The following is a 21,909-nucleotide window of genomic DNA, read 5'->3' as shown; positions in this document are numbered from 1 at the left end:
TGGGGTTCTAGCATCAAGAAAACTGTGTGGGTTGCCATTCCTTCCTCCAGCGGATCGTTTTTTTGGTCAGAACTCTTTGCTATGACCTGTCCATCTTGGGTGGTCCTATATGGCATAGCTCATAGCTTCATTGAGTTACACAAGCCCCTTTGCCACAAGAAGGCTGTGATCCATGAAGGGGATGAGGGGGCAGAGCACGGTGGTTCGAGCAAAAGTCTTAGAGTTTGCTTTAGTTTGTGCCCTGGACTCTGGCACTTACTATGTGACCTTAAGCAAGTTACTTAACTTCTCTGTGCCTCCATTTTCTCAAATGTAAAATGGGAATAATGATTGATTTTACTTCATAGAGTAGTTGTGAAGATGAAATTGGGATAATATGTACAAAGCTCTTATAACAGTATGTTGCATTAAGTATTCATTTAACAAGCATATATGGAGCAATATACATTTCTGTGTGCCAGGTGCAGGAGAATAGTGACAAAGACCTGGTTCTGGCTCCCATTAAAATTGCTATTTCAGTATGTGTGGAGGGTGGTAGGCAGAATAATGACCCCTGCCCCCACGATGTCTGTGTTTGAATCCCCAGAACTGGTGAATATATTAGGTTACACGGGCAAAAGGGAATTAAGACTACAGAAGAAATTGAGCTTGCTAATAAACTGGCTTTAAAATAGAAGATTATTTTATATTATCTATATGGGTCCAATGTAATAACAAAGATGGAAAGAGGCAGAGAGTTTCAGAGTGATGCCATGTGAGCAAGACTTGACCTGCTGTTGCTGACCTAGAAGATGGAAGAGGGACAAATGCCAGGGAATGCAGATGGACATTGTGAGATGACAAAGGCAAGGAAATGAATTCTTCAAAAGGAACACAGCCCTGCTGATATCTTGATTTTAGCCCAATGAGGCTCATTTCAGACATTCAGCCTCCTGAACTCTAAGATAATAGGTCTGCATTCTTCAAGCCACCAAGTTTGTGGTAATTTATTACAACAGCAATAGGAAACTAACAGTAATTCAGACAAAAATAAAGCAGCGAGTGAATATATATGTGATTTCAGGTAATGGTAAGTACTAGGAAGAAAATGAAGCAGATTAAAGGGATAGAAGGCGATGGGGGTGGGAGCTCTTTTAGATGGTCAGGGAAGGCATCTTTGGGGAGATGACATTTGAGAAGAGGCTCGAATGAAATGAGAACACAAGCCGTAGTTCCATACTCTAGGCAAAGGGAATAGAGCCTGCAAAGGCATCAAGGAGGGAAGGACCTTGAATCATTGAAGAACAGTCAGTGTGGCTAAGGTGTAAGGGCCAAGTGGGAAAACAGGAGGAGATGAGATCAGATGAGGCAGAAGTCAGATCTTACAAGCCCCCAGAGTTTTGATTTTATGGTAAGAAATTCAGATTTTGTTCCCAGGGCAGTAGAAAACCATTAGAGAGGAAACATTGGAAGGGGTGATATGAAATGATTTAAGTTTTACAAAGCTCATACAGGCTGCTGTGCGGGAAATAAACTGGAATGAGTTAAAGAGTGGATTGCTAAGTCACTTCAGTCATGTCCGACTCTGTGCGACCCCATCCCTGGGATTCTCCGGGCAAGGACACTGGAGTGGGTTGCCATTTCCTTCTCCAGTGCGTAAAAGTGAAAAGTGAAAGTGAAGTCGCTCAGCCATGTCTGACTCTTCGCGACCCCATGGACTGCAGCCCACCAGGCTCCTCTGTCCATGGGATTTTCCAGGCAAGAGGACTGGAGTGGGGTGCCATTGCCTTCTCCAAAGTAACATGCTAAATCAGGAGGATGCCATGGAAAACAATGGACTAGTCTCAGCTGGTGTGAGAAGGAGGTGGAATCTAGGCATATCTTGGTGATTAGAACTGACTGGACTTTATGCTGGTTTGGATGTGGGGTTTAGGGGAAGGAAACAAATCAAGGACACCTAGCTCTGGGCTGGAGAAGCTGGATGAATAGACATGCCATTTACTTACATGAGGAAAACAGGAGAGGGACAGGTTTGGAAGGTAAAAGTCCTGAATGTTCACCTGATAAATGCTTAGGGATCATTTTCAGTATCTGGCGCTCCTGACTCACTCATCTCTTGTTATTTCTCATCTGGCTTCCCTGCTGGCTCAGTGGTAAAGAATCCACCTGCCAGTGCAGGAGATACAGGAGACCTGGGTTCGATCCCTGGGTTGGGAAGATCCCCTGGTGGAGGAAATGGCAACCCACTCCAATATTCTTGCCTGGAAAATCCCATGGACAGAGAGGCCTGGTGGGCTACATTCCATGGGGTTGCAAAAGGGTGGGACATGACTTAACAAGTAAACAACAATGGCAGCATCTATGCTTATTATATTTCCTTCATCTGGAGCTTCTTCCTTCCACTCTGTTGTCTCAATTCATTCCCATCCTTCAAGGCCCATATCCAATGTCATCTGTTGCCTACTTCTGCTATTAGAGGAGACCACTCTTGACTTCACAGAAGCTAGCATTTGGGCCTCTGTTATCAGTTTGCTTTTGGACCTCCTCTGTGATGCCTTATCTACCCTGCTGGGTAGTAACCTCCTTGAAGGCAAGGATGTGCATTTCTCCTCTTGGATTCTCTGCTGCTTAATGATAGCACATAGGAGGGGCCCAGTAAACTATTGCTGAATGGAATGGGATGTCATGGAGAAGGCTGTGTTGTATAAGGGAGTTGAACTAGGTGTTCTCTGAGGCTAGTTTCTGCTCGAAGAGTTCATGATTCATTTGAAACCATGGTTCAGAGGTTTCCAAGTTGCCTAGTTTTGCACCTGATTAAGGAATGTTTGGAGAATGAAATCTTCCTACAATGCCAGTCCAAGGAACACTTTCATTAGGAAGGAAATTTGGGGTTTGTATTAATAGATACATTCAATGATGGTTTTCTGAGAGCAAATACAAATTGTTTCAGATTGTGTACAGTTTTATGCTACACCATACCCACCCTTTCTTTCTATTCTTTCCCCGCTCCAATTAATGGGGACAATATTACAATAGGTCAAAAATAGGAAATGAAAGTACTACCTTCAATTATTACATTTCCACAACTGTGCAAGAGTCTCACATGTACTATATATTTAATGATTTAATTTTGGCAGCACACATATGTATCCATTTCTAATGCCAAGATTGCTTAATGAAAGTATATATTCAAAGATTGCTTAATGAGATGTGGTTAAGGGAAGTTATTCTTAGCAGCAATTTACACGGGAAGTTGTTCTTAGCAACAGTTTACATTCATGCATGTATCAGTTAGCTTTTGCTAGATGACAAATAATCCCAAAGCATCATAGCTTAAAATAATCGTCACTAAATTAATTCTTAATTCTGAGGTGTGCAGTTTGAGCTAGGTTAGCCAAAAGTCTGGTCTGGGCTGGCTTGGCTGAGTCCACTATGTATCTATGATCAGCTCATGGGTTGGTTGGGCCTGGATGGTTTGATGGCTCAGTAGAGGTGGCTGGGAAAACTGAGTTACTCTCCACAATTTTTCTCCTCCTGCATAGGCTAGCCTGGGCTTATTTTTATGGTAGCAGCAGGATTCCATAAGTGAGAAACCAACTGTGTAAAGCCTCTTCAGGATCAGGTTCTGAACTTTTCAACATTGTCCAAAGCAAGGTGCAAGCCCATATGCAAGAGGTGGAGAAATTATCTCCTTCTAAAAGGAGAAGCAAAGTTGCGTTTTGCACAGGCCATAGATACAGCAAGTGGTGAAGAACTATGGCCATTTTACAGTCAGTCACCATTAGTTAGGGTGCTTCTGGCCTAAGTAACAGAAAATTCAATTCCAGTTGCATAAATAATAAGGACACATTACCTCACAAAATAAGAAGCTTGGAGGAAACATGATTACAGGTTTATTTCAGCTACTTAGCAATGCCATCATGGACCTAGGTTTTTCTTTCAATCAACTTTCAACTCTGTCATTCCCAACATGTTCATTTTTGTCCACATTTTAACAATATGTCCATGGCAGTTTCAGGCTTTATTTATATATGACAAAATCCAGAGGAGAAGAATGGAATGTGTCTCCTTATAGAAATGAGAAAAATCTACCCAGAAAAGGAATCTCGTGTCTCCTTTTAGAAATGAGAATCTACCCAGAAGCCCTTGCGGTCTTCCTCTTGGATCCCATTACATCATATGCTTGTTCCTGAGGATTGAATAGCCCTGCTTATCAATCTTATACTAGGAGCTTTTGGGCAGGAAAGATGGGGATTAGAGGTGGTGAGCTGGGGATACATTTCCCTCAATAATTACAGGAACTTAGGAATGTTGAATGGAGGGCAAGTAGTTCTATCCAGAAAGTGGCTTTGGATTAATCATTCTGCTATTCTTACCATTTTCAGTGATTACTTTCATAATAATAATAATAATAATAATGACAACAGCAAAAATAGATGGTAAACATATGTGCAAGTATAAAACTAATTCAATTGGCAGGACGTTTTTGACTCAAGGCAATTTCAAGTAAATTAAAACAAACAAACAAAAAAACACTCTTGTTAAGTGAGCCTTATTTTGACTACTTATGTGTGCTTCTTCAGCCATGTAACACAAAGTATAATTCTTTAAATCTTAGAGGTCAGTGATAAAATCTGATTTTCACAGTCTTAAACAGTCAAAGAGTAAAAGGATGGAAAAAACAGCCACCAGCTAGGAAACTTTAAAGCGTTTGTTTACAAAGTACATTTGTCCTTAATTTAATTAAGTCAAAACAACATCTATTAGTTCTCCTGTCTTTAAAATTTGGCCTGGAGTGACATATATGGCAAATGCAAGTATCGTTTTTCTAGAAAGTCGTAAGTAAAATATGCCTCTCCTTTAACTATGCTCCATAAATAAAATGTCTTGTAAAAAGGCTATCACCTTAGCAACTGTCAACTGAATCAGCTTTATGAAGACAAAGTAAAACTACAAGTAAACCTGCAGATAAGGCCTGAGTAACTTTTTTACCATTAAAGAAAGTGAATTTTTTTTAAAAAGTGATGTTTGACCATGCTTTGAGAAAGATTAAACTAAGTAATTTTAAAGTAAACACAATTTTCTAAAAGAAGAAGTTACCCTGAAAGGCAAGCTTGAAAATTGCTTTGTTCTACAGTTTCCTTCCTTTTATGATTTGTTTGACTATCTATTTTCTCTCCATGTTAAACTGCTTACACTTCAAAAGCTTTTCCTCTTTCTATAAGTATTACCATTAAAGTGAAATCAGCCAGAGCATTTAGTGAATCCCACACTTTGGATTTCTTTTATAGTGTTTTGATCCTTTGGTAGGATTTTGTCATGAGCATGCTTGTTCATATGGGGAATTGGGTTGTCAACCCTCTTGCCCAAACAACTTAAATATCTATGACAAGACTTTCAAACGTAAACCACAATGATTTTAGAAAAGTATGAACAACTTGGGTAATTGGTCAATGATCTAATGTATGATCAACTTTTTTTTTTTTTCTTTTCACAATGACATATTGCAGGGGTGATGTACTTCAGACACTAGGGTGTGATGCTGGTTAGGAGAAAATTTTGGGAAATTTCACCTTAGAATATTCTTTCCTAAGAACAAAAAACTGCACTAAGAAATATAAAATCATCTTCTGCACTCTCACCCCCAGTGTATATGCATGGAAGAAAAGCCCGAAAGCACTGCCTCCAAACTGTGTTAACTGTGATTGATCTCTGAGTGATTCCTCTTTAGGAATCCCCACTGTGTTGAGTTTTGGTAGAGTACCATGCCCTAGCTGTCTGTAGAAGTGAGAAGGGGAACCCTTTCCGCTCACAGCCTAGCAACTAGAATGCGGTTGTATGAATTGGGCTTCTGCACTGGAGCTTCCATCTGGAACTTCAAAACTTGAGTGTGTGTCACAGGACCTGCGGGAAGATGAGACAAGTGAGGCATCGCGGGTGTTAGAGTGTAACATTTAAGGAGGCACACATTTTCAAAATCGTTGAAGTGCTGATATGCATTTGTATGACCCGTAGGGTATGTGCCTCCTTAAATGTGGTTCCCTAGGCACTCGACTTGCATCCTCAAGTCCCAGGCATGGTTCGATATCTGGACAGTCAGAAAGCAGATCATCACAGTAGGGGTGGAGATGACGGTAGTGAAACAATGACGGGGTTGTGCTTATGACAGAAGAAATGATGATGGCGGCAGTGGCTGTGGTACTACTGACTCCATTGGTGGCGTCTTGTACCTTGGGATGAGCCTGGCACTGGATCCCATGGGAAAGACTGCTGGTTCTCCTGCCTTTGGATTTACATTACGTGCGTGCTAAGTCGCTTCAGTTGTGTCCGACCCCATGGACTAGAGCCTGCCAGGCTCTTCTCTCTATGGGATTTTCCAGGCAAAAATACTGGAGTGGGTTGCCATTTCCTCCTTCAGGGGATCTTCCCGACCCAGGGATCCAACCAGCAGCTCTTACATCTCCTGCATTGGCAAGCAGGCTCTTTACCACTAATGCCACCTGAGTGGGGTGTTAATCACTCACTCATGTCAGACTCTTGGCAAACCCATGGACTGTAGTCTGCCAGGCTCCTCTGTCCATGGGGTTCCCCAGGCAAGAATACTGGAGTCACTTGCCATTCCCTTCTCCAGAGGATCTTCCTGACCTAAGGTTAGAACCCAGGTCTCCTGCATTGCAGCCAGATTCTTTACCATCTGAGCTACAGGGAAGCACCACCTGGAAGGCCCTCAATAGATTACATTTCTACTTAAATGAACCAGTGTTGGTTTCTATTGCTTGCAACCAAGAACTCTAATACAGCGAGATAGTGAGCAATTTATATTTTGTTCTCCTTTATCTTTTTCTGTGTTTTCATGTTTCACATACTTATAACCAGATTACTCTTTCATGGAAGGCCAGATATTTTTATCAACTTGTTCTGTCATCAAGTTGACCAAAGTGTGTAGGATGGGCTCCAGAGTGAGTTAATCCAGCATTTCAGTGATGTTAACATGAAGAACCTATGTTCTTTTCATCTCTCCACTGTTCCGTACTTGATGTTGGCTTTATCTTCAGGTTAGTGGCAGTCTGACAGTAGCAATTCCAAGAATTCCATGCAGAAATGACAATGTCTAGAGGAAGAAGAGAAAGGATCTCTTTTTATGGTTCTCTCCCAGGAATGAGGCATGGTCTTCCAGAAGCCCTACCAATTTCTCTCTCATTTTTTTGGTCCAAATTGTGTCACATGCCTAAGGATGGCCTAACTCCTGACAAGGGCAATGTTATCCTGAGACCAATCAGACCCATTCCTGGAGCTGAGGTTTGTTTTCCCTGAGGCATGTGACACTGTAGAGGAGAGAAGAGTAACTGAACAAAGTGAAAATTCTCTTAGGGAAGAAGAAAGATTGAATGAAGGTTGGATAGTCAACCTGCAGTATCCATAGTTTATTTTGATTGCTTGTTGAATGATTTGCTCACTTTGGGGTGTGTGGCTACAGTCTGAGCATTAATGTATATTTGTTCTCTTAAGCAAGAGTTAATCACATTTTCTGAAACCAGCTTGAAAATGCTGACCAAATCATAGTAAAATAGTGCAAGTCACTGTGGAAAACAGTATGGCAGTTCCTCAAAAAATTAAACAGAATTATCATACAGTCAAGTAATTCCACTACTAGGTATTCAAAAGAATTAAACAGGGTCTCAAACAGAAGTTTGCATACTCATATTCATAGCAGCATTATTAACAATAACCAAAAGATAAGAGCAACCCAGGTGCCCATGAATGGAGAAGCAAAGTGGAGTATATGCATGTAGTGGGATATTATTGTTGTCGTTCAGTCGCTCAGTCATGTCTGACTCTTTGTGACCCCATGGACTGCAGCACACCAGGTTTCCCTGTCCTTCACCATCTCCTGGAGCTTGCTCAAACTCATGTCCATTGAGTCAGTGATGCCATCCAGCCATCTCATCCTCTGTTGCCCTCTTCTCCTCCTGCCCTCAATCTTACCCAGCATCAGGGTCTTTTCCAGTGCGTTGGCTTTTCACATCAGGTGGCCAAATTGTTGGAGCTTCCGTTTCAGCATCAGTCTTTCCAGTAAATATTCAGGGTTGGTTTCCTTTAGGATTGATTGGTTTGATCTCCTTGCAGTTAAAGGGACTCTCCAACACCGCAGTTTGAAAGTATCAATTCTTTGGCCTTCAGCCTTCTTTATCTCTCACATCCATACCCGACTACTGGAAAAAGCTGAGTGGGCTATTACTCAGCTTTGAAAAGGAAGGGGATTTTGACACACACCAAAAGATGGGTGAACCTTGAGGATACCTTGACGTGAAATAAGCCAGTCACCAAAGGGCAAAGCTTGTTTGAGGTGCGTGTGTGTGACTCGCTCAGTCGTGTCCGACTCTTTGCGACCCCATAGACTGTGTCCCGCCAGGCTCCTCTGTCCATGGGATTCTCCAGGCAAGAACACTGGCGTGGGTTACCATTCCCTTCTCCAGGGGATCTTCCTGACCCAGGGATTGAACCCTCATCTCCTACATTGCAGGCAGATTCTTTACCATCTGAGTCAGGAAAGCCTACATGTATGAGGTACTTAGATAGTCAAATTCAGAGACAGAATGTGGAGCAGCTTTTGCCAGGGGCTGGAGGAGAGGGAAATGGGGAGTCACTACTTAATAGACACAGGGTTTCAGTTTGGCCAGATGAAAAAATTCTGCTCAACAGTGTGAATGTAGTCAATATCACTGAACTATACACTTAAAAATTATTAAAAAGGTAAATTGTATGTTGTATGTGTTTCATCAGAATTTTAAAAACCATAAATTAAAAAAAGAAAATAAGCCCGTTGCGAGGGTTAATTTTACTAGTCAACTGGCTAGGCTATTACACACCAGTTGTTTGGCCCAATAGCAGTCTAGAGGTTGCAGTGAAGATGTTTTTTAGGTCAGATTAACATTTAAATTAATGCCTTTAGTTCTGTTTCTCTGGAGACTAATACCTCAGTTTTTTCATAAGTATTATATGGTATTTACAGAAATTTCATGATTAAACAAATGCCCTCCTATTTGTGACTAGAGGATGTGGGACCCACGGTTGTGAATCCCAGCAGGGCTGGACCTAATGCCCATGGAATGGGTGGAAGTCTCATAGGAACAGAGGAGGAAGGGTGTGTATTGGGAAAAGCCTGCAGAGCTTTACCCTTGGCCTGGAAGCCTCTTGCCTTACACAGCCGTCTACTCTGTTCTTTATGAAACTACTCAAAGCAATAGCTGGTATGACAAGCACTTAAACTATGTTAGTAACTTTTATTATTATTTTAGGGGAAGATGTGTCTTCCCCATTCATAATATTTCCTTTTATGTGGAGAAAGCTCCACAAGGGAAATAATCGGGCCTCTCCTTCCTCTCTCTTCTCACAGATGGTTAATTTAGAAGAAGCAATGGAGTTATTAGTCTCTGAGAATTATTGTAACAAATTAGCACAGGTTGAGCGGCTTAAAACAAGAGGCGCTTATTCTTTTGCAATTCTGGAGGCCCGGGGTCTAAAGCCAAGTTGTGGACAGGGTTGGTTCCTTTCAGAGGCTCCAAGGAACAACCTGTTCAGGGCCCATCTCCTCATTTCTGATGGTCAGCCACAATCCTGGGCTTGTAGGTACATCACTCTATTCTCTGACCTTCTCCTCTCTATCTTCCGTCCTTTTCTCTTTTTTGGGAAAAATATTTATTTATTTACTTGTTTGGCTGTGCTGGGTCTTAGTTGAGGCACATGGGATCTTTAGTTGCCGCATGCAAACTCTTAGTTACAGCATTGGGATGTAGTTTCCTGACCAGGGATCGAACCCAGGGCCCCTTCATTAGGAGCACGGAGTCTTAGCCACTGGACCACCAGTGACGTCTTAGCCCTTTTAAGGATGCTTGCCATTAGATTTAGGGCCCACCCTACCACAGGACTGATCTTATTTCAAAATCCTTAATTAGGTCTGTGAAGAAGCTTTTTTCCAATAAGGTCACAGTCATAGATTCTGGGTGGATATATCTTTTGCGGGCCAGGGGCAGGGAGGTCACCATTCAACCTGCTACACTGAGCAAGTATATTTCAGCCTCCTTCTCTCCTTTTATTTTGTGTTTCCTGAAGGGTAGGGAGTAAGCCTGCCTGCTGAGAATATGTGTCCTGCTCTGATTCTCCTATTGTAGGTTTTATTAGAATCTTGCTGTCCCTCAGAAAGCCTGTGTGGCAATGAGGTCCTTGTGACTATATGGATAAATCAAATTCAGGGTTTAGACTTGGAAACCCACTTACCCACAGTCATAAAGCCTTATTCTTCAGTATCAACTTCATCAAGTAAAGGTGATAGTTTGGTCTCCCATCTACTCTATTCTTCTATTTCAACTAGTTTAGTATTTAGGAATAGAAGTAAGGTACCCTTTATCCGGCTCCCTTGAAAATTCAATTAATATTTCTTAAGGCTCCCATCAGATGTCTGCAATTTTCTAAATTGTTCCCTTACTCTCACAGGGAGAATTAGTCATCTTTTCTGGGCCTTCACCCTCCTTCGCCTTATTTTCTGTTAGTATTTTTTCCTTGGAGTTACAGTTGTTCACAGACCAGCTATCCCCCATTTTGCATCCCCTGAAGCCCAATTCTGTTGAGGTCTATGGATAAAGGATTGGGGCAAGCAGGGACTATGTGTTGACAACGCAGACATCCTCTTAAGAATCCTATAGCATCGCACGCGTGGTTAGCCACCACCCCGTTATTCTGTTGTGCTTTTGATTTCATTGTCATCTTTGTTTTCTTAGCTGTTATGGGTCATGAATAAGAAAGGAAATCTCCCTTTTTTACTGGAAGCAGGATCCAAAGTATCTTATGTATATATATTTTTAATTAATTTATTTTTGGCTGTGCTGGGTCTTTGTTAGTTTTTTGTGGGTCTTCTCTAGTTTCCTAGAGCAGGGCCTGCTCTGCAATGCAGTGCACAGGCTTCTCATTGCAGTGGCTTCTCTTCCTGGGGTGCACAGGCTTCAGCAGTTGCAGTAACAGGGCTCAGTAGTTGTGGCTTGCGGGCTGTAGAACTCAGGCTCAGTAGTCATGGCACAAGGGCTTAGCTGCTCTGCGGCATGTGAAATCTTCCCAGACTAGGGATTGAACCCGTGTCCCCTGCATTGGCAGGCAGACACTTATCCACTGTGCCTCCAGGGAAATCCCTCCTGTATTTTTTGTCAAAACCAATTTGTGGGTTTTACCTACTAAGAAACGGTGGTCTTTTATGCTATTTTATATATCTTACAATTGAGGTGTGTTTTTTTTTTGCCTTTGAAACGTTGAGAAGTGAAAAAGTGCATATGAAAGAACATAATACTCACACATCACCCCCATCATCCAGAGTCCTTGTTGATTCATCTCTCTCAGTTCCAGAGGTGAATGTATAATTAATTCACTAATAATACTATATAACTTATATGTACTGATTTTTATTTAGCATTATATCAGTGAGCATTTTTCTTTGTTATGATATATCCTCCAAATCATGATCCTTTGGAAGGCTGTATAGTATTTCTTCTTATAAATACAATTTATTCAGCTATTTTCTTCTTGTAGAGGTATTCAAATTGCTTTTAATTTTTATGTATTTAAAGTAACTTTCAAAATGTGCCAACAATTTAATAATTGTTATAACATTTTGTCTGACATTATTTGTAGCAAAGTTGAACAGCGGACATAGTCAAACTCAAGATGGCAAACAACACACTGGTACATTGTTCTGGAGAAAAGTCAGTTGCGATTGCCAGGCTGAGCCACACCCTCTTGCCATGCAAGCTGCTGCAGACAGTGCTCTATGCATGGCTGACATGATGTAAGTCAAGCCCTGCTTCCCTGGTTATAGCAGATTGAACAGAGAATTGATGCTTGACCCAGAGGCCGTGGTACTCGGGATGTGCAATAGCCAATGAGACTGGCTGATGCAAGAGCTCCGCCCAGCGTGGTCACTGTATCCTGGATGATGACTGGCCAATCAAACAAAGCCTCTTCCACACAATTAGAATTTGAGACCCATTGGGCGTACTAAGCCGAAAGGCTGGGCAGAGATGGGCAGAGCCCCAGAGAGGAGTCCGGAAGGCCTGACCCCAGGCTGTGGGAGCCACGACGCAGCAGGAGCAATGGAGCAGAGAAGGAAATACAGAGAGGCTGTGGTCGCCCGGGCGGAGGAAGCGGAGGCAGAGTGTAGCTGAGTCACCATACTGGCAGAGCAGTAGCGAGGGAGCAACAGATGCCCGCTGCTGAAGCGGTGTCAAGAAAAACAGGTGGCTGGAGATAGACTGTGTCCTGAGTGACATTCCCCGCTCCGCCCGGCAGCTGCTCAAACTGCTTCCTGCTCTCGCCGACTTCCTCGTATATCCTTACAACGCACCGCGTTCACCCAAGCTGCCAGAGCTCGTCTCCTCCTGGCAACCTGAGAGCGCCCCATCCACACCGTGTAATATTCACGTCTCTCTTATGACACAGATCAGGTGGCCTTATGATGATTTGCTTTTATGACTTCTCCCCTGACCAAACTCCTGAGGTCAAGGACTATGCCTTCTATGCCTTTTTAAAACATCCTCTGCGACTGGGACATACATTATCACATAGTAGGTGCATATCAATTGTTTCATGAGTGAATGCCTGGTGAGGAGTATGAATGTGCAGGTGGGCAAAACAGCCTTCGAAACACAGGGAGCTCAATTTCTCTAAGGGAAGTACATTTCTGGTTTTTTATTTTGTCTGCTATTAATAGGGGTATCAAACCTTTCCATCTCACAAATTTTATCTGAAACAATGGCTAGGCAAATATTATCCTTTAATTTTGGTGTAAATAAAAAACGTATTTTAAAAAATATCTGTTTATTTGCTGAACAGTTACTGAGTCTGCCTCATATCAGACATGGCCCTAAGCTCGTATTATACGTTATGCTAAGCTCTGTGGGGAGAAAGTATGTGAGGCAAAGCACTGGTGATTTGGGGTTTTCAGTCTAGGAAGGGAAGCGTGCCGTCCAAACCAAGATTAATAAAGCAATGAAGAATGCCTACAGTATTGCTGCAAAGTACTGAGGAACTATATTGCTGAAATGTGATTTTAGGAAAGGCACTGGAAGGTTAGCTCTTGAGGTGATAGCATCTTTTAAAACAGTGGTTAATAGTCCTGTCTACATTATTAGTTTCATAGGGCATGATCCTTACATTTCAGGTTTTTCAAAGCTGTTCGGAATGTAATAGGTTGTGAGCTCCAGAATATTTTTCTTGTCTTAGGGAAACTTTGATCCACTGTCTAAGTGCAGCAAGGAGATGTTTTTCCTGTTTCAAATGAGACAAGAAATCACTAATTATTTTTTCCAAAAGGAAATTTAGCAGTGTAGCACTTTGATGCAACAGTCACATCAGCTTGCTGCTGGTTTTACATGGGCTGAATGAGTTCAGTTTGGCCGTGTGGGGTTGCGGTATCACCGTCATACTCACTGTTGTTGACAATCTGTCAGCAGTTAAGGTGAAACTTAAAATTGTGACTCAAATTGCAAAGCATTTATTTTGTTGTGTTCAGACTTTGAACCACAGTTACTGAGATATCTGACTTTAAAAAGTGATATCGAATGGCTATCATTTACAAGAACACAAATAAATGTTGGTGAGGATATGGAGAAAAGAGAACCCTTTGTACATTATTGATGGGAATGTAAATTGGTGAGCTACTATGGAAAACAGTATGGAGAGTTCTCAAAAAACTAAAACTAGAACTATCATATGACTTAGCAATTCCACTCCTTAGCATATATCTGAAAAAAATGAAAACACTAATGTGAAAAGATACATACATCCCAATGTTCATAGCAACATTATTTACAATTGCAAAGATATGGAAGCAATCTAAATGTCCATTAACAGACGAATGGATAAACAAGATGTGGTAATATATATATATAATGGAATACTACCCACCCATAAAAAAGAATGTCTTTTTGCCATTTGCAGCAACGTGGATGGACTTGGAGGGCATATTTCAAGCCTATGCTCTTTCCAGTTGTCATGTACGATTGTGAGAGTTGGACCATAAAGAAGGCAGAGCAACAAAGAACTGATAACTTTTGAAATGTGGTACTGGAGAGGACTCTTGAGAGTCCCTTGGACAGCAAGGAGATCAAACCAGTCAATCTTAAAGGGAATCAACCTTGAATACTCATTGGAAATACTAATGCTGAAGCTAAGGCCTGAATACTTTGGCCACTTGATGCGAAGAGTCGACTTATTGGAAAAGACTGTGATGCTGGAAAAGATTGAAAGCAGAAGAGGGTGACAGAGGATGAGATGGTTGGATGGCATCACTGATGCAATGGACATGGTTTTGGGCAAACTCTGGGAGACGGCAGGGCACAGGGAGGCCTGGTGTGCTTCGCAACGAAGAGTCGGACACAACTGAGCGACTGAAAAACAACAGTGCTAAGTAAAATTAGTCAGAGAAAGACAAATACTGTATGATGTCACTTATTTGCAGAATCTAAAAAATATAACTAGTGAATATAACAAAAAATAAGCAGACTCACAGAGAACAAGCTAGTGGTTACCTGGGCTGGGGAGGGGAAAGGGGCAATATAGGGGTAGAGAATTAAGGTACAAACTATTGGGTATAAAATAAACTACAAGGATATGATGCACAATACAGGGAATATAGGCAATATTATATAATTATAAATGGAATATAACCATTAAAATTGTGAATAACTATGTTGTACACCTATAACAAAATATTATATACTTCCACTATACTTCAATAAAAATAAATGAAAATATCATATACTGCAGATATATTTGAAAAACCTCTTCCCAGTGAACACTGAAATTATCAGAGGAGACTCTTCACAGTAGATGGTAATCAGACTTTGAAATAGAATTGCCTATTACTCAAAACTTTTGGCCTGCTTTCAAAATCTGCACAAATTTATTAAATAATTTAAAAGTATCCTAAATGTTCCAGTATGCTGTTTGAAAAAACTTAACTATTTGTAACTACTCACCTATGTGAATGAAGATTTTCTCAATACTGTGCAAATAAATTTAAGGCAGAAGCAAACTGCAAGTTAAGGCTGATACAAGCCTGCAGTTGTCATTCCTTAACCCAAATTTAGAACGTTTGCATATTATTTGCACATTAGCGTAGACTGTGTTATCTTAACCTGTCCAGCATCTTTCCTTCTTCTCCTGGCGATAGCACCTTGGTTTTCCTCTGAGACGCCATCTGTCCCCCTCAGCTCATGGAGAATCTGGGAGGATGAAGGACCCACCATAGTCGGTCAGTGTGTACCATGGTCCAGGGCACAGCGAACCGGTCTGGGGATGGGTGTGTGAGTCAACCGGGCCATGGAGACTTAGTTCTGAGATTGTGTTGGGTTCTGTTAAGAAGGAGCAGCCAACTTGGAGGGACACGGAGCTGAGAAATGGACAGAAAGCTTTGACGATACTCTTTTAGCCCTTCCATCAACTGATTCAGGAATCCCAGAACCACTTCTAGATTTACATGAATCTATATTTCTTTCTCCTGCCTCACTTTTTGTTTTTCTTCCCTGAGTTAGTTTGGCTGGGGTTTTCTGTCATTTGTACTTGACTGATGTGCAAACGATTATACTTTTTTCTCATTAGTTAATTTGAGAATAAACAAATGTAGTAAAGTTGAGATTATAAAAGTAAGTTTGCACTCATAAAACATTGCTTCTCTTTGTTATATGGATTCAAGTTCCTCATAATAATTGCTTGACAATGTAAACATTTGAAGTATAAAAATTTAAAAATAAATATGGAACAAATATATGAAATGTTTACAATTTGCAGGCTACACAATAAGCTCAAGTACATGTGTTGTGAGTCATCACGGGCCATTTGCAGTCTCTCCTGACTTACTTTTCCAGTCTCAGGCCTTGAACTCCCTTCATGTCAGAATTCTAACCTTCTCTCTCTAGCTGCTTCTGCCTCTCAATCTTCTGAGTCTTGCTTGGCTTCTATCCTCCGCTCAGAATACACCCTTTTCTAGATCTTGAATTTTTTTTTACTCATTCTTTATGGATCAGCTAAATAGTGCTTCCTCTGTAAAGCCTTCTAGAGTCTTACCATGTAGTTAGTTACTCTTGCTTCTGTTTAGTCCTCATCACAGTCTGACCTGTACCGTGGCTGGGAACGCATAACTGACTTCCTTCTACTCTGGAGTTTCATGGGCTGGGCCTGCTTCTTACTCATCTGTGGATACTTCCTGCTTAAGCTCTGTCTGGCACCTAGTAGATGCTTGATGCATATTGTTAAATAAAATTTCAGTGCCAGGGCTAGGGGTAGGTATTGCATTTATTTTCTCCCTGAGGTGGGCTTCCCAGGTGGCACAGTGGTAAAGAATCCACCTGGCAAGACAGGAGGTGCCAGAAATGCAGGTTCGATCCCTGGGTGGGGAAGCTTCCTGGAGGAGGAAATGGCAACCCACTCCAGTATTCTTGCCTGGAAAATTCCATGGACAGAGGAGCCTGGCGGGCTACAGTTCATGGGGTCGCAGGCATGACTGAGCATGCACAACCTCAGCCTCTCTCTGAGGTACTACAGACCCTTCTCATTTAGGGCGTAGAGAGGTGTATGTATTGTACTTAGTAGTACTACTGTAAGCACTCACAGTCACCGAACACCGTAAATGATCCGTGTTCCGCTCATTCAGAGTCCTGGCCCAAGCGTGAGTCTTATTGGCTCTATTTATTGGCTCAGACATAAAGTCCTTGATTTTAGTGGGGCCTTGAGCCAAACTTAGAAATGCACAAATCCAAAAGCCCCAAGGGCATTCAGTATTGTGGATGGTACCATTCTTCATCAGTTTTTATTTTGGCTTAGTGATTTAGTGTATTTTTCCCTTGGTAATTTCCATATTTCACAAAAATGGAAGATGCTTACTCAAGTAGTTTGCAAGTATTTCAAAACACATTTAGCTATCAGGACGCTTGCTTTGTACCCAGCCACACCGGGCGCGTCAACTTCTTTGGGCATCATTCATGACTCCTGTCACCTTCTTGGGCTGTTTAATTGGCCTGTATGCTTTGGGCCGTTTGACCTGGTAGTGACTTCCCATGTTGCTTTACTGAGTAACTAATGATAGATACTATACCTACAAGTGTTAACCACTCCCAATTTCAGTTGGACTTGTTGAACAACATTAAATGCTCTTAAACTGGACTTCTTTTGCTGATGGACTTTCTTGGAGATTGAGCACCTCACCCACTACCTCCCCGTTGAGGAAGAAATATTGCTATGGACCCTTTACCTTGTATCAAAGGATGCCTTCTATCTTCCCATCTGGAAGAGAATGCAGAGCCCATTCTATTGACCAGTGGGTCGTTAACCGTGTTGACCTAGTTCCTGCTGAGTGATAAGGAACATTTTCTTTGTGGAAACAGCCACGTGGAGGGGAGTGACAATACAGATGCTAGGGTTGTTGGGCTGGCCCTGGGTCAGTCCACAGATATCAACACTAAGTTCGTCCTTTGGGATTGAATTCTGCTGGATTTTCACGGGGAGTAGGGAAGAAGATTGGCCACAGAGGTGATAAGGTTCTGTTCCCTTGGGCCTTCCTGCTTTGTTGGACAATGAAGGCAAATTACAGACTGGAGAACACTATTTGGAACGCATGACAACTTGTTAAAAAGAGTCAGCTCCTCTGATTTTCCTGGAGTAGGAAATGACAACCCACTCCAGTATTCATGCCCGGAAGATTTCATGGACAGAGGAGCCTGGAGGGCTATAGTTCATGGAGTCACAGAGAGTTGGACACAACTAAATGACTGAACATGCACGCTCTCTGCTCTCCCAGTAACCAATCCCATCTTAAACCATTTTATTTTCAAAATGACCTTTTCTGTTGATTTTGTTGTTCGTTGATAGCCCTCTCTGAGTTTACCCAATTGCAGCTTCCTAGCGTTTGGGGCTGGGTGAGCTTTACAGGAATTGTAAAATCAAAGAGAGAGTGTTTGGAGTAGATGTGTTGCTTTTCATGATTAAAGTCTGAAAAATAAAGAAAAAAGACTTCCCTCACATTCTCTAGAACATTTTTGTGTTGTTTTCCTGAAAATGTAGAATTACACATATTTTAGAGGGTAGGATAAACTGTTTAAGAAAATATGATCATAGATGACTACTCTGGATCTCTGGAATCCAGTAAGAGACAATCTTCTTTTAAGGAAAGGGCAGGAGCCTTGGGGGTCTGCTGGGCATAAGTTCAAATCCTATCATTGGCTCCTATTGCTGTGAATAGCAGGATTACTATGAGGTTCAGAGACAGAATATGTAGCAAAGTATCAGATTTCTAATAGTGTAGTTTATTGTATAATAAGAACATTTAAAAAAGTAAAATTAAGTATTCTTGAAACTTTGGTCAATATACATACCAGGCAAAAGTAAGCTGCTTGCTATTCCCAGGGATTCTGTCACTTTTGTAAGAAAAGGTGGTGGTGGGCAGCCTTCTCTTTGTAGCCTTTCTCTGGTGCATTTTGATCTTGAGATTGGTGGATGTCTTCCTGTATCCTCCAAGGTCTTACGGTTTGGTGGACATGGAGAGCAGTACCCACTTGTTCCTGCAGAGATGGAAACAAGGGGTTTATTGGCCATCTCGCTCAAAAGGCTCTAGACAGAGGAGAAAGAGGAAGTGAAGAGGTTTAGGATTTGGAAGGAGATGAGTGCTCTCTGTATCTGCCTGGCAGAGTGAAAACTCCTAAGTGCAGAAAACATAATGACTGCCTTTGTTGGCTGGAAGGTTGCTGGTGCCTCTGGTTGTCAAGTTTTTGCCTGCTTCATAGATGCAGGCAGAAAGCAAGAGATGCTAGATTCCCTTGAGTTAAGCACTTTGTAGTGCCAGGATATTAAAAAATTTTTTTAAATTTGTTGGAATGCAAATTCAAGAGGAAAATGTGGAATTGTTGCATAAATGCATGACATTTCTAAATCTGATAAGTCCACAGCATTATAACTTTGTGAGAAAACCAAAAAACATAAATGGTATTAACCTAGCAAAGTCATCTTAATTTTGTGCACTAATAATATTGCAAATATTTGTCTTCCCCCCACCACATTTCTTTCAAAAGTGGGAGAAGGTACAGAAAAGTTCTTCCCCCCACCTTTATGCATTAAAACATTTTGGTTGCTCCCTTTGTATAATTGATTATTGTATGAAGGTAAATGCATGGATGATGCCTCTTTTTTGCCAGCTCCACCTTTTATAAGGAAATCCTTTTAACCTCTTAGTGATGTGATTTCTTTTAAAATGGGATTATTGTAAGTATTAAATGAGTGAATAGTGAAGTGTTTGGCAAGTAAGTATTATGTAAGTGTAATACTTTCTTTCTCTTCTTATAGGCCAGTTTATTTGTGAGGAAGATGAAGTAGGAGCTACTAATGTCCTGTGTGGAATATAAAGCTCAGAATGACAGAGTGCGTTCTGTGGGGTCACATATTTAGTAAGCTAAAAAAGTGGGATTCAAATGTAAGCATTCTAGCTTTCTACTCTATCTTCCTTAACTTCTAGAAATTTTACACTCTTGGTCTTTTCCTTAATGCTCTGGGAGTGAATTGAGCACAACTATTGATTGAATATATCTTCTTCAAATATATACTTATTAATTGAATAGAATGACTAAGAAGAAGATATTGCCTAAAGGAATACTAGTAAACATTCTCTGCTATAATAACACAAACATTCAAGCATTTTACAGAATTTCCCCCCCTGAGAGTAATAAAGTGTTTTGTTATTGTTATTATTTTTAGATAAGGTTGAATAAAGACAACTGATGCTCAAGTTATCACTATGCCAAGTTCAAGAACCAAGAGTGAACAAGTCCGTATGCGTGATGAAATGACACAAAAGCCATGTTACAAATGATGCAGTCATTGAAAATGAAGCATTTGCACAACTCGAAAGTATGGTTAATCTTACAGGAGATCTACTTCCATATCTTTTGTCGACATGTGGCTATCATTGCTTTTAATCAAAACACTGAAGCATGAATCACCCTGAACAACAGCATATAAGACTGAGAACCAGATTTCAGAAGAAATCCCTTCATTTTATCAGTGTGTCTACTTGGAAGCTGTGGGAGCTGGAGAGGAGGAGGTGATGGCCATGTTGTTTTGTACATTGTTATGCTGAACAGTTATAGAGGGGGCAGGGAGAGGAGATTGATGATACCCTGGAAGAGCAAAGAGGAAGGAAAAGAGCTGCTTAGGGCACAGCGCTTGTTCAGTTAAGTTCTGTTGCTCAGTTATGTCCAACTCTGCAACCCTATGGACTGCAGCACGCCAGGCCTCCCTGTCCATCACCAACTCCCAGAGTTTACTCAAACCCATGTCCATTGAGTCAATGATGCCATCCATCCATCTCATCCTCTGTCATCGCCTTCTCCTCCCACCCCCAATCTTTCCCAGCATCAGGTTCTTTTCAGATGAGTCAGTTCTTCACATCAGATGGCCAAAGTATTAGAGTTTCAGCTTCAACATCAGTCCTTCCAATGAATATTCAGGACTGATCTCCTTTAGGATTGACTGGTTTGATCTCCTTGCAGTCCAAGGGACTCTCAAGAGTCTTCTCCAGCACCACAGTTCAAAAGCATCAATTCTTTGGTGCTCAACTTTCTTTATAGTCCAACTCTCACATCCATACATGATTACCGGAAAAACCATAGCCTTGACTAGATGGACCTTTGTTGGCAAAGTAATGTCTCTGCTTTTTAATATGCTGTATAGGTAGATCATAATTTTTCTTCCAAGGAGTAAGTGTCTTTTAATTTCATGGCTGCAATCACCATCTGCAGTGATTTTGGAGCCCCAAAAATAAAGATAGCCTCTGTCTCTCCATCTATTTGCCATGAAGTGATGTGACTGGATGCCATGATCTTAGTTTTCTGAATGTTGAGTTTTTAGCCAACTTTTTCACCCTCCTCTTTCACTTTCACCAAAAGGCTCTTTAGTTCTTCTTCACTTTCTGCCATAAGGGTGGTCTCATCTGCATATCTGAGCTTGTTGATATTTCTCCCAGCAATCTTGATTCCAGCTTGTGCTTCATCCAGCCCAGAGTTTCTCATGATGTACTCTGCATATAAGTTAAATAAGCAGGGTGACAATATATAGCCTTGACATACTCTTTTTCCTATTTGGAACCAGTTTGTTGTTCCATGTTCAGTTCTAACTGTTGCTTCCTGACCTGCATACAGGTTTCTCAAGAGCCAGGTCAGGTGGTCTGGTGTCCCCATCTCTTTCAGAATTTTCCACAGTTTGTGGTGATCCACACAGTCAAAGGCTTTGGCATAGTCAACAAAGCAGAAATAGATGTTTTTCTGCTTGCTTTTTCGATGATCCAACGGATGTTGGCAATTTGGTTTCTGGTTCCTCTGCCTTTTCTAAAACCAGCTTGAACATCTGGAAGTTCACGGTTCATGTAGTGCTGAAGCCTGGCTTGGAGAATTTTGAGCATTTCTTTACTAGTGTGTGAGATGAGTGCAACTGTGCCGTAGTTTGAACATTCTTTGGCATTGCCTTTCTTTGGGATTGGAATGAAAACTGACCCTTTCCAGTCCTGTGGCCACTGCTGAGTTTTCCAAATTTGCTGACATATTGAGTGCAGCACTTTCACAGCATCATCCTTTAGGATTTGAAATAGCTCAACTGGAATTCTATCACCTCCACTGGCTTTGTTCATAGTGATGCTTCCTAAGGCCCATTTGACTTCACATTCCAAGATGTCTGGTTCTAGGTAAGTAATTACACCATTGTGATTATCTGGGTCATGAAGATCTTTTTTGTATAGTTCTTCTGTGTATTCTTGCCATCTCTTAGTATCTTGTGCTTTTGTTAGGTCCATACCATTTTTGTCCTTTATTGAGCCCATCTTTGCATGAAATGTTCCCTTGGTATCTC

The 21,909-nt window shown here is 41.3% G+C and overlaps 1 long non-coding RNA gene across 1 annotated transcript in view; it reads left to right on the top strand.

Annotated features, from left to right (window-relative positions):
* Positions 1–21,909, top strand: part of LOC136147804 (uncharacterized) — a 126,481-nt gene that overhangs the window by 64,904 nt on the left and 39,668 nt on the right. The gene's annotated exons all lie outside the window — the stretch shown is intronic.

Source organism: Muntiacus reevesi, chromosome 16, assembly GCF_963930625.1.
Source record: "Muntiacus reevesi chromosome 16, mMunRee1.1, whole genome shotgun sequence".
Lineage (NCBI taxonomy): Eukaryota > Metazoa > Chordata > Mammalia > Artiodactyla > Cervidae > Muntiacus > Muntiacus reevesi.
This window is presented reverse-complemented; position numbering and strand designations above follow the sequence as displayed.